The 12,742-nt window shown below is 44.9% G+C and overlaps 1 long non-coding RNA gene across 1 annotated transcript; it reads right to left on the reverse strand.

The window, feature by feature from the left end:
• Nucleotides 1-487: 487 nt before the first annotated feature.
• On the reverse strand, nucleotides 488-5,008 carry LOC146026872 (uncharacterized). The gene is made up of 2 exons (XR_014454568.1): nucleotides 4,883-5,008; nucleotides 488-715 (listed from the first exon to the last, which is right to left on the reverse strand). It is a non-coding gene; the product is annotated as an uncharacterized LOC146026872 (long non-coding RNA).
• Nucleotides 5,009-12,742: the final 7,734 nt, after the last annotated feature.

Below are 12,742 nucleotides of genomic sequence, written 5' to 3' on the forward strand. Positions count from 1 at the left end.
TTGACTCTACGGAGTAAAGTATATGGTATTGTGTATCGTATTCAGTATATTTTACTGCGGCAAAATGACTGTTTTCTGGAGTATCCACAATCATCTTCTTTTGGGCTATCATTTCCTACCAGGTTTTACCCAATATGGTTGCAATTCAAATTTTCACTTGATATTTGCATTGGCTTAAAAAAAAAAGAACCATCAGCTAAGAAAATCATTTCAACAGACTATTGTTCTAATCAGAGGAACGTTACTAAACCATAAATAATTATAATCTCTTGTTTCCTGTGTTGTTGTTATATCATCCTTTAGTACTTTGCTAACGTCCAGATGAAGAACAAAGCAATTTGACCATGCTCTCACTGACCTTGGCAGACCTTGTTTTGTGCTGACAGCGAACATTTATTTAGATCTTTTAAATGCAAAAATATAATTAGTTACTTCCATGTGTCAACTAAGCCTTAAAATAAATATTCCAATACGGCGGATATCTAACTGGATTTGTAATTTAAAATTTTATTTCTATTAATGCATTTTCCATCTGTATCTGACGCAGGTAAACTGATCTGTTGTAATTGTCTAGTGCAGATCTGTTCTGTAGCTGTCATGCAATTGTGAATGAGATGTCACTTCTGCTTAACTGTTTCCTCCAAGTTAGCTGAGCCTTGACTGATGTGGTCTCCAGAAAAAGAAATTCTGGATCGTCGTACTATGATTTTGTCCACTGAAATATGAAATAAAATTAGTTACAAGTAATTGAAGGGCACTCAATACAGTAGCTTCAGTAGGTCAGCAATCATTCACCCATTAAATCACAGCATTCCTTCCTGGGAAGCAGAAGGGCTGGAAAATTTTGCCAGTGGCCCGGATCCAAGTCAGCTCTGCTCCATGATACAAGTTGAAATGTTGCATTAATGACTAGAGATCTCTGTGGTGTAATTTCCCTTATTTCCATGGATCATATAGGTCCGCTGGCCCGGCCGGGCCCCATTGTTGATTTAGTTTCATAGCAAGGCCGGCAAACACAGAAATACCCTAACGTGTATTTGCAAGCTTTATCCAGGTTTTCAAAAGTCATATTTTAAAGATTGCATTTATATACCATTTTTAGATTGCATTGGCCTGCTGAGTGTTATGATATAGTTTAGCCCACTATTTTAGGTAACACATTATTCAATTATAAGTAAAGGCCCATACACACTGGGCGATTTTGAGCCGAGAGCAGATCAGTTTTTTGTCATTTGAGCTGCCCAGTGTGTATAGGTAGGTGATGAGCGGTAAGCGCTGATGCGTGCTTCCGCATCAATGCCAGTGGCCGCCATTCATCTGCTGGTATTACCAGCAGAGTCAACGTCCGGCTATTATGAAAAGTTGTTCACAGCAGAGAAAATCGCTCAGCAGGTGCAGTTTCTTCATCTGACTATGGCCTCCTATATCTGAGGTTGTGCATCAGTATATCAGTATAGCAGCCACTTTCACTGACACGGCTATGACACTCCCATAACGCACCCATGAAACAGACAATTTATTTATTAAAAAGTTATACCAACCATCCATTACAGTAGACTCACAATATCAGGCTCGGATTATGACTGTCGGAACGTCCCGACAGTCAGAATTTGGGCTGTTTTTCGTTCCTTCCCACACAGGGCCGGCGACAGGGGGGGTCAAGGGGGACAAGTGTGACGGGCCCCTGCGATCTGAGGGGCCCCAGAGCCCTGCTGTGGCCGGGGCCCGTCTATAAGCTGTGTCACCCCCACTGCGTGCACTGTGTGTGCAGTCTGTGTGTGCCGCCCCGCCCCCGCCCGTGTGACTACCCTCCCCGCAACCTAAACAGATGAGTCGTCACAGAGCTGGACTGGGGAGAGCAGGACGGATTGTCTTTGAATATGTGCGCTGACTGTAGCAGGACTCCCACGCTGAATGTAGCAGGAGCTCCTTCCAGGGACTTCCCAAGCCGAGTGACACACACTTCTCCAGCAGAGTGCAGCGGCTGGGTGATGCACACCCCCACCAACTGATGCATGTCTCTTATCCAACTCCAGCCCCAGGTAGCCTGCATTACCCTCTTGTCACGTAGAAGTCCCCTTGTGTGCTGGCTGTGGTGCACCCCAGGCTGTCCCTGCCCACCTCGCTCCTATACCTTTCCGATCACTAATTTAAGAAGCCAAATACTTTATAGGGAAGTTTTTCTAAAGGGGGCGTAGCCACGAGGACCCGCGATTAGGCCACGCCCCCGACTTTGCCTGGGGCGGATGCTGAGTGCAGGAGTCTTTGCTGCAGTGCTGATCCTTCTTCCACTGGCTGTCTCCTGAGGTCACTGGAGCATGTAGTGTGTGTGTGTGTGTGTGTGTGTGTGTGTCCAGCTGTTTCTCTCTGCAGTTGCACAAGCACTGTCTGTATTTTTATGTTACACACTTCACTTGCCACATGTCCTAATATCTTTAGGCTTCCATGCCTTGAAACGTAATGTCGACATCAGAGTATGGCGACTTATACGCTTTTGCACTTCAAATACAGTGTGAAGATTGCCACCTATTGTCTTTTATTCTGGATGCCCTAGAACTAAGGGCCTGATTCAGGCCTGTTTGCTAGACTGCGAATGTTCGCAGCCTAGCAAACAGGTATTCACCGCCTGGCCGAACACCCGCCTCCCCACCTCACATGAAACACTGAATTTGCATGTGAGGGGATGTTTACGCTTACACATTCCCTCGCACTGACCATCGAATGATTTTTTTCCCCCATTCACAGATAAAAAGTCAGTCTGGATTGACTTTTATCTTGGCTGGAGATGGCCAAATTCATGTGACATCAGCCACCTGCCCCAAGCAGGCATCGACACACTGGTTATTCCCCTGCTCCAGCCCCCTGCACTCTGCTTCCCACCCCTCCTGGAGCGAACTGATTGGTGAGTGTGAAACTCGCCAAAGCTGGTTGCTCCCAGGGTGGGCACATGTGCAAACCATGACCATCGGGGACGGGGACGAATTCGGCCCGCTACGAGCGGATCTGAAACGGCCCCTAAAGTCATTGTCATATATAGATGTATATATAGATCTACCTGTGCCTTCCTTTACCTCACTAGTGAATGAGGAGAAACATACTATTCCGGATCGGTGGGACACACAGGCGACTTCAAATAAGGATCCTGATGAAAAAGCTAATACAAGCTTTGAAACATTGACGCTAACTGCAGACTTTTTTGACGTCGCCTGTAAGTGCCGTTGATCGAGAATAGTATATTATGTGCAAACCATCACCTCCACCCCTTATATAACATTTAATGATGCCCCCCTCACACCCACCCATTTATATTTTTATGCTTCCCAACACCTTTAATAAGTAATTACTCCCATCACTCCCTCCCAATAAATATTTAATATTTGGGATTACGTGGGGGGGCCCAGAAATATCAGTGTACAGGGCCTCAAGATTTCTGTTGCCGGCCCTGTTCCCACAGGAACTCGACAGTTGGTATTCAACAGGGCCGGACTGGGACCAGAAATCAGCCCTGGCATTTTGAGCACACAGGCCCACCCATAGCAGACAGGGCCCTTGCGCTGCAAAAAGGGGGCGTGGTCTCATGGGAAGGGGACACACCAATATGCCCATTACACATTGCCACACACTGTATTGCCCATTACATATTATGTCACACACTGTAATGCCCATTACACAGTATGGCGCACACCATGATCAGGGACGGTCATCCACCACCACTGTGACTAGGGGCGTAACTAGATTCTTGTGGGCCCCATAGCAAAATTGTGAAAGCCCCCCCCCCCCCATATATACTTTATGAGTGTGACAGGGAGCAATGGTATCAGTTGCTAGGGGCCACAACAGTGGAGAGCAGTGGAGTGTTACCCCCTCTTTTTCCCATGACAGATTACACAGACACCCCCCCCACCCACCAATACACAGTGCCAGCTTGCACAGTCCCCAAACCCATGACCCATTGACAGCTTAGCCTTTATCTCCCAATCAATCTGCATACCCTGGACCCAGTTATAAAGCTCACCAGACCCGGTGACAGCTTGTACAGACAGCTACTTCACACATCTCCCAGATCCTGTGACTGCTTGCACTGACTTCCACAACCCCCCCCCTCCCTCCATCTCCCACCTCATGCCCCCGATGACAGCATGGACAGACACCCCACCACCACTGACCTGGTGATGGCTTGCACAGCTAGCCCCAACGCAACTCTTCATGCAGTGGGCTCCACAAGTTGGGACAGGTGTCTGCAGCTTGCCTCAACCCCCTCCTCAGTGCCAGAAGTTGGGGCTGGTTCCTGCAACTGATCTTAGTCCTTGTGAGTGGCCGAGTAAGAGGCTGCAGGTCCCAAAATCACTCTTCTGCTCTCAATCATTCTACTGCTCTGGGGAAGCTGAAGCTGAACACAATGGCTGGGTCCAGTCCCAGCAGAGGACAGCAGCGCTTGCTCACTAGCGCCTCCACCGCCAATATGCTAATGCCACAGCAATATGCTAATGCCATGGCAATATGCTAATGACGCTGGGGGGGGGGGGGTGCGGCCCACAAGGCATTTGCCAGAAGTGCCAGATGGCCAGTCCGGCCCTGGTATTCAATATACAGACTGTCGATTTCGGAAAGTCCGCAAATCAGCGAAATCCGGCTGTGAATTCGTCAATCCGCATTCGTTTCCGACAAAAGGATTCAGTTTGTTTTACAGTCGGATTTGTTTTGTCAGAACCTGCCTTCAATGTGGTGATAACGACAGCATTGAATAGGCGACGGCTGCCATTTCCGCTGGCGGAAATAGCGACTGGGTCTGAATACCCCCCAAAGACTTCAAAGAATTCAGATTTAATTTTCCATGGCTTTGGGAACAAATATCTAAATATTTTGCAGAATTTACACTTACACAAATGGATTTATGATTTATTATTTTTCCTAAAAAGAATGGGCGATGTTCATTACCATCCCTGCATTCTTCTGTTGCCAGTTTTCCAGTTTTACAATCCCATCACGGACACAATCCCAGGCATGTCCCTACAGGACAATATTTTATTAGTGTTATTATGTATTACAGAGAATATCAGTAAAATCATGGCATGTAGTCACTTGTTTGTTTAGTTTTGTATTTTATCAGTGGGCATAATGTACTATTCTTTGTATGTACAGTATAATGCAGCAATAAAGCAGTACGAATGGCATCGTGCCCTCATAAATATAATCCAAACATGAATAAATTCAATATAATGATGTTGTATTTCAGATAATACAAAGGGATATGTTTTCTTTTGGTATGTGAAAGCTAAACTGCTACTACAAAAGTGTGTCTCACTAGCTGAGATATATAGGGATTACAAAATGAAGGATGTCTATGAGTAAGACCCATGTATGCATGGGGCTGGAAAGTGGGCATTGGTGGGCGTGTTGGGGTAGACATTAGACAAAGACCAACATACGTTTTTCATTGAACTTTTTGAAACTGGCTTGTTCTTACTTTACCGTCCACGTAGACACACCTTAAGCAAGGCAACATTGACAACCAAAAATGGGAAAAAAAATTGATCCTGTTGACCTTTTGACCTATTGCATATCGATCTATTGGGGTCTACCTATTGACTGTCTATCTAGACACTGTCGATCTAATAATCCACACCCCACCAGCACTGTATTAATGCAGGAGGGGCCCCGTGTGAAACAAACCCCCTCCTCTTAGCATAGGGCCCCATTTTCAGCCCCTTACCTTAATTTCTGCCAGCTAGCAGATCCTTTCTCTTCTCAGAGAGATATTTAGGAAGATGGCATATGCCCATAAGAGAGCAAAGGAGCTGGCACAGTGATGGAGTCTTTCCTCTCATTTCACGGTGTCATATTCAGAGCAGGAGGGAAACGCTATCTAGATAGGTATAGTTTGGGGGCAAGGTGTGTCTCCCCCAGACCCATGGACTCATTTGCACCACACAAACACCATGCACTCATTATAGATATGCCTATGGGTACTCATATGAAGAACAACAACAATTGGATTACAAGGAAACATAAAATGTTGGTTAATATCAGCTTTTATTGCCTGTGTTATTCTTCCCTTGTAACTCGCTAAATTGTGCAGATGAATGAACAGTTTGAGACAATATCTGTTTTCACTGTAATGCAGGTAGTTTCCTCAGTTTCACAAAGGTTTGCTGACCTCTGCTTACCAACGATTGCTACATTCGAGTCAAGTGTTCTCCATCAATTCCGACTGACTCAAATCTACTCTGAACTTCCAGCCATTCTCAAGAGTCCATCTTATTTCACTGTGACTTTCCTTTCATACCTGTTCTCTCTGCTATTCAAGCCCTGCTTTCATCTTCTGCTCAGCCATCCTCCGTAAATTCTACATTATGGGATTTATTCTGATTGAGTCGGATGGCTGCGTGTTCGGTCGGACAGCCGATGTATTGTGTTTGCGCATGTGCAGAGGCGTATCTGCACATGTGCGAATGCCGCGCATGTCTGAATACGGCCTGAATTCCGTACAGAAAACGATCGGTCAGAACAATCCGAGCAGGGGGTGGAGAGGGGCGTGAAGGGCTGTTTGGGCATCTTTACCATATGCGTATGCCCTGCGTTTTATGGGCGTTCCCATGAAAACGCTGGGCATAGTTATGGTAATGTGGCTGTCATGCACGTGTGGGGGGCGGACAGCTAACATAGCCGCATGCCAGCTGCTCGCCCATATCCCTGATTTCGCACAGAGAAATGTCCGAGTGGTCTGGAGCACTCAGAGCTGTCTGACCACTCGGTCCATCATTCGGTGGTCGGTGACCATCGGAGGATGGGGGAGGTTCCCACAGATGGGGGAGTTGTTTACATGAAACATCCACTCACCGCATTCGGACGGTGTGAGCGATCCGTACAGTAGGTGGGGCTAAGAACACTCGGTGGCCATCTGAAAATATGCATCCATCCAAGTCAACTAGAATAAGGCCCAATATGTAGAAGAACCACATTTAGCCACCACGCTTTCTCTTCACTCCAGCCCAGAGCCCAGGACCAACTAAGGCAGTGATGGCTAACCTTGACACTCCAGCTGTTGTTGAACTACACGTCCCAGCATGCCCTGCTACAGTTTTACTATTTTGCCATGCTAAAACTGATGCAGGGCATGCTGGGATGTGTAGTTCAACAACAGCTGAAGTGTCAAGGTTAGCTATCACTGAACTAAGGTGTGACAGCTTGCACCTATATATTGTTGGGAAATCGCATTGTCACATTGGCCCTTATTCTGTTTGAGTCTGATGGCTCCGAGTGCGGCTGGCCGGCCGATGGTTGGTGTTTGCGCATGTGCAGAAGTGTATCTGCGCATGTGCGAACGCCTCACACGGCCTGAGTTCCGTGCAGAAAATGATTGTACGGAACCATCCGAGCAGGGGATGGAGAGGAGCGTGAAGGGCCGTTTGGGCTCATTACCATATGTGTACGCCCCGCTGGGCGTACATATGGTAATGCGGCTTTGACACACGTGTGGGGGGCGGACAGCTGACATAGCCAGATGTCAGCTGCCCACCCATATCCCTGCTTTCATACGGAAAAATGTCTGAGTTGACTGGAGCACTCGGTGCTGCCTGACCACTTGGTCCATCATTCGATGGTCGGCGACCATCGGAGGATGGGGGAGGTTCCCACAGATGGAGGAGGTGTTCACATGAAACATCCACTCGTGGTCCGTTCGGTCCGTGTCTTACCGCATTCGGAGTGTGAGCGATCCATATGGTAGGGCTAAGAACACTCGGTTACTATCCGAAATATGTATCCGTCCGATTCAACTTGAATAAGGGCCATTGTCTGATGGAGAAAAGAAAATGAAAAAGAAGAGGTAAGACATTTTCTGGTGGGAATGATTTTCTGTAATATTCAGTGTTCATCCACCATGCTGGCTTAGAAGTGCACTGACATGAGTGGTCCTCTCCAGGGGGCATAGATATAGAGACATGATACAAAGCAAACAGACATTACTATAAACATATCAGAATCAGCATCCACATGCTGACCTAAACAGAAAGGTGCCTGGACTGCAGGTCAGGCCAAGAACAAGGTACTGTTTATCCAATGGCAAGTAAGCTAGCAAAACTAGACAATGAAAACAGGATTCAAGTTGGGGTAAAATATAAAGAAGCTAGAAAAATATACATCCTGGGAATTAACGCTAACAAAAGTAGTGAACCTTTCTCAATAGAAATAGCAGGTAGCAGTTTTCTCAGCTGTACTAATATACAGCTGGTGACATCACAGAGACATAATAATATTTCGACATATGAGTGAGCTAGGTTCCATGTTCGTAAATACTGAGACCACAAAATGCTTGGCTCCAAAATGGCTACACCTAAATACGCTTTTACAGCAAGACTAATCTTTATAAAATGTATGCTCAATAATTGTTCCTTGAGACAACAGCAAACATATTTCTCATACACTATGATTATCCCCAGAGGTATTTGAAGAAAACTAGTTGCTAATTAGATTATAAAAAGAATGTCAAAAGCAAACAACACAGAATGGTTTTCTTTATATATAAATTCCTCAGGGGAGAGTTTGTGAAAATGAGAAATCCATATAATTATATAGTATTTATTGAACTTAATAATGCATTATTTAAACAACTTTTACTTGCATTCATCTTGCTGCTTATGGGCCCATCCTTTTTGGTCAGTGCAAGCTCTGCGCAGGACACAAAAGGCCCAAGGACATAATTGGTTTGAGAGGCCCAGCTCTAATTGCTTTGTTTTTGAAGTGCAACCCTTCTTATGGGTCGGAAACTGGAGAATAACATGCTTACAGCCTGCCTGAATTTTAGCACTAAAGCTTTTACATTCTATGTGTGTGGTAAAGAGAAGAGAAAAAAGGCGAGGTTCAGACAGCTGACCTAAGTTTCTCAGTTAAGTATGTGTTATGTGGAAGAACGCAAGTTGGATCATTACCATACACTTGTTATACAGGAACTGCCTCTGCAGCCACTGTTCAGCATTACTGCTGTCAGTAAAGACGCACTTCTGTAGAACTTCTGAGTACTGTGGTGATTTACGCATGGGCCACTTCACATGGTGTCAGAAATCAGGCTGAGATGACCCAGAGAAGTAAATTTACTAAAGCTTCTAAAAATAAAAAGTGGTGATATTACACATTACAGAGTCTATCAATCATTTCTCAATTGAATCCTAGAACATGATAGACAGAATATGATTGGTTGCTATGGGCAACATCAACTCTTACATGTTTTAAAGCTTTAGTAAATAAAGCTGCTTTTCAGTTATGCCTTTGTGGACACATGCCACAATATCAACAAGGAATGGTGCATATAATACTGTGATGGACTCTCAGACAAGTCAAAAAAGTAGACAATTATTTGACTTGGACATCCCACATGGGGCTGAGGCTATTGATAAGGCAAACACATGTGTCTATTTCTCACCACCCATTCTCTCTCACTGGCACTGAATTTGCTTCCTTCTCCTCCAAATTTGAAGCCACTCACCATGAAATCTCCTCTTGCATCCCCTCAGTACCTCTATCATTCCCACACCCTCTCCCTCAAGCCTTTCCATCTTGTGCTCCTTCCACCCGACCACAGACAAAGTCCACTGCCTCATCCTATCCCCTCCCTCCTCTACGTGCCCTGGGCTCCTTTTCCTCTTGCCTCCTCTGCTCCCTCTCCCCCACTGCATTCTCCCACCTTTCTCACTTCTTCAACATATAACTCTCTACTGACATCTTTCCCTCACCATTTAAACATGCTCTTGTCTCAACTATTATAAAAAACATTTTTGCACTTGCTCACCCATTAGCTACCTAGCTACCCCCCCAATCTCTCTTCTCCCATTCACCCCCAAACTAATTGAGCTGCTTGTATACAGTACTCTCACCAGCTATCTATTGACAATGTCATCCTCAATCCTCTTCAGTTTGGCTTTTGTGCACTCCAATGATCACTTCTCACTGCTTCTCTTACTGGAGCTTTCTGATGCCTTCAATCTCTGAATCATCCTCTCCTCCTCCTCCACACCCTCCAGAGTATTAACTTCTCTTGCATTGTTCTGGCCTAGTTAATCCCTTACCTCACTAACTGCTCCTTCTCGAGGTCTGCCTCTGACTCCTCACCCCCTTCCATTCTCCCTGTTGGGGTACCCCAGGATTTTGTCATAGGTCCCCTTCACTTCTCCCTGTACATCTCTTCCCTAGATGCACTCATAAGCTATTTTGACTTTCATTACCACCTTTATGCTGACAACGCATAACTATACCTCTTCTCTTCTGACCTTTCCCCCTTTGTACTCTCTCAGGTATCCAGCTGCCTCTCCTCTTGGATGTCTGAAGTTCAACATGGATAAAACCATACTCATCATCATATTTTATCTATCTAGAGTCACCACCCTCCCAATATATCCATAACTGAAAACACAATCATTGCCCCTGTTCCCTAACTCTGCTGCTTAGGTGTCCCTCTTGACTCCTCCCTCTCCTTTGCCCCCCATGTTCAATCTCAGGCTCAATTCCGAGAGTTCCAGCTAGGCATCTCACAGTTCGATGCTCCCTCCAGTCTGTTTTCAACTCTGCATCTAGACTTATCTTCCTCTTCTGCCAAGTTCCTTAAAAAAATTGTCTTCTATTCCTTTACAGAATTCCTCACACTCACATACAAAGCCCTCTCTAACTCCACACATATCTCACTTAATTTCACTACAAACTCCTTCCCACCCCCTCCGGTTGCCAATGACCATCTGGTGTCCTCTACTCTGGTCACTGCATCCCATGCAAATATCCAAGAAATTGCAGGTGTTTCATTTTTCTAGAATAAGCTCCCTTGCGTTATTAGACTCTTCCCAACCTTACAATGTTTCAAACAGGCAGTGAAAAGCCACCTATTCATCAATGCATATCCTTCTGCATAACCTACTACCAAGGCCACTCTCCATACCTGCCAGTTTGTGTCTTGGCCACCCATGCCATGCTCACTTCCTGCCTTGAGGCCTCGTTGCCTGCACCTCATATCTGTCTCCCTCACCCTCTAGTTTGTAAGCTTATCAGAGTAAGGCACTCTTCCCTCCTGTTCTTACAGAACTCTTCTCTCACACTTCAATGACAGCTCTCTCCTACTTTGCTCCCCATCTATAACCAGAGCTATTCTCACTTACAATCATTAATCTCTACCAACGACAAACTGACCCTGGTAACACATTGGACAATTCCTTTGCTTCAGTTCATCTTAACTGTATTGATTTCCAGCCTAGTCCTGTGTGGAGTTTGTATATTCTTCCCATGCTCATGTGGGTTTCTCCCATAATCCAAAAATATAATGGTAGGTTAATTGCCTCCCAACAAAATTAACTCAAGAGTGAATGTCTGTGCGTGTACATGAGGTAGAGAATATAGATTGTGTAAGCTCCATTGGGGCAGGTACTCTTGTGAATGGCCTTATGTACTCTGGAAAGCAATGTGGAATATATGTGTGCAATTTAAGTAATTTAATAATAATAATGATTATCAAATTAGCTCATCAGGGACAGGATTGTGTGTAGAACGAATATTCATGCAGCACCTAGTTACCATTTTCAGCAAACCCATGCATATTGCTTCTGCATGAATTCAACATTTCATGCTCAAGGTATCATCTGGCTGTGGTGCACAAAAAGTGGAAAGGTCATCTACTGTATATCACTGAGGATTTAACACATGCTCCCCTCCCACACTTAGGTGTTCATGATGCTGACCTGGATGTCATGGAGTATGATGTCCTCTCCTCCATGTGCATAAAGGGGCTGCATGATGCAACATTCAGGGATGAAACTGCCAGCGGTTGTCCTATGTTGTCCTGCGTAGCTGTCCTTTGTCCTTCAGGGAATTTACCCACTCAAGAGAAGCCAGGAGAAGCAAAATATGAACCAACTACAGATCCCGCCACGTTGGCCCACACTGTAATGGAATTCTTGTAGAAAATGTTCTGCATAAATACGGTAGATGCATAATGTAAAAATAAATAAATAAATATATTATATATCACATTGATTCTTTGGATGTGACAATTCCTCTTACATTTGTCTTCCATAAATAACTCAGGTAAGTTACTGCACAAGATATTTCTATGCATTACCATACATCACAAAGTTTTCCAAGCTAAAACTCCATATATCAGTCCTGCATTTGAAGGCTAAAACTCAAACCAAATGTGGTGTGCAGTCCCATGCAAACCACATACACAATGGCCAGATCACCAGAAAAAAGGTAATTTTTCTTCTGAGCTACCGATGTCAACTCTCAGGACTACGTCTAGAAAAACTGGCAAGTTTTCAAGAGGTTTAAATAAATGGTTTTGTCTTTAGTAAATCACATGCTCAATAACCCGGGCACAAAACTGCTAAACACAAGCAACTTTGTAATACACATTTTTTGATAAATCTCCCCTTAATGAGTTAACTCTCTAAGGGTGTTATTTATCAAAGTTTGTCAATAACTGTTATGGGTCACCAGGCTAGATCGCTTAGAAATTAAGCATAGATCGCTCTGTGTATACAGCCCCCAACGTCGGGGAAGCACAGTGCCCCACGTCGCCATCGCCTGACTAGATTTATACTGAGTACAGTATAAATCTAGTTAGATCATCAGTGTTCTCATGGTTAAAACACTGGTCAGTACAGATTGCTCAGCACAGATTGCTGGTACATTGCATGTGTGGCAGCGATGCGTGCTGAGAGATCTGTGCTAACCTATATCACTCGACATGGGGCTTTAGTCACAC

Source organism: Crinia signifera, chromosome 1 (genome assembly GCF_055691185.1).
Source record: "Crinia signifera chromosome 1, ASM5569118v1, whole genome shotgun sequence".
Classification (NCBI taxonomy): Eukaryota; Metazoa; Chordata; class Amphibia; order Anura; family Myobatrachidae; genus Crinia; species Crinia signifera.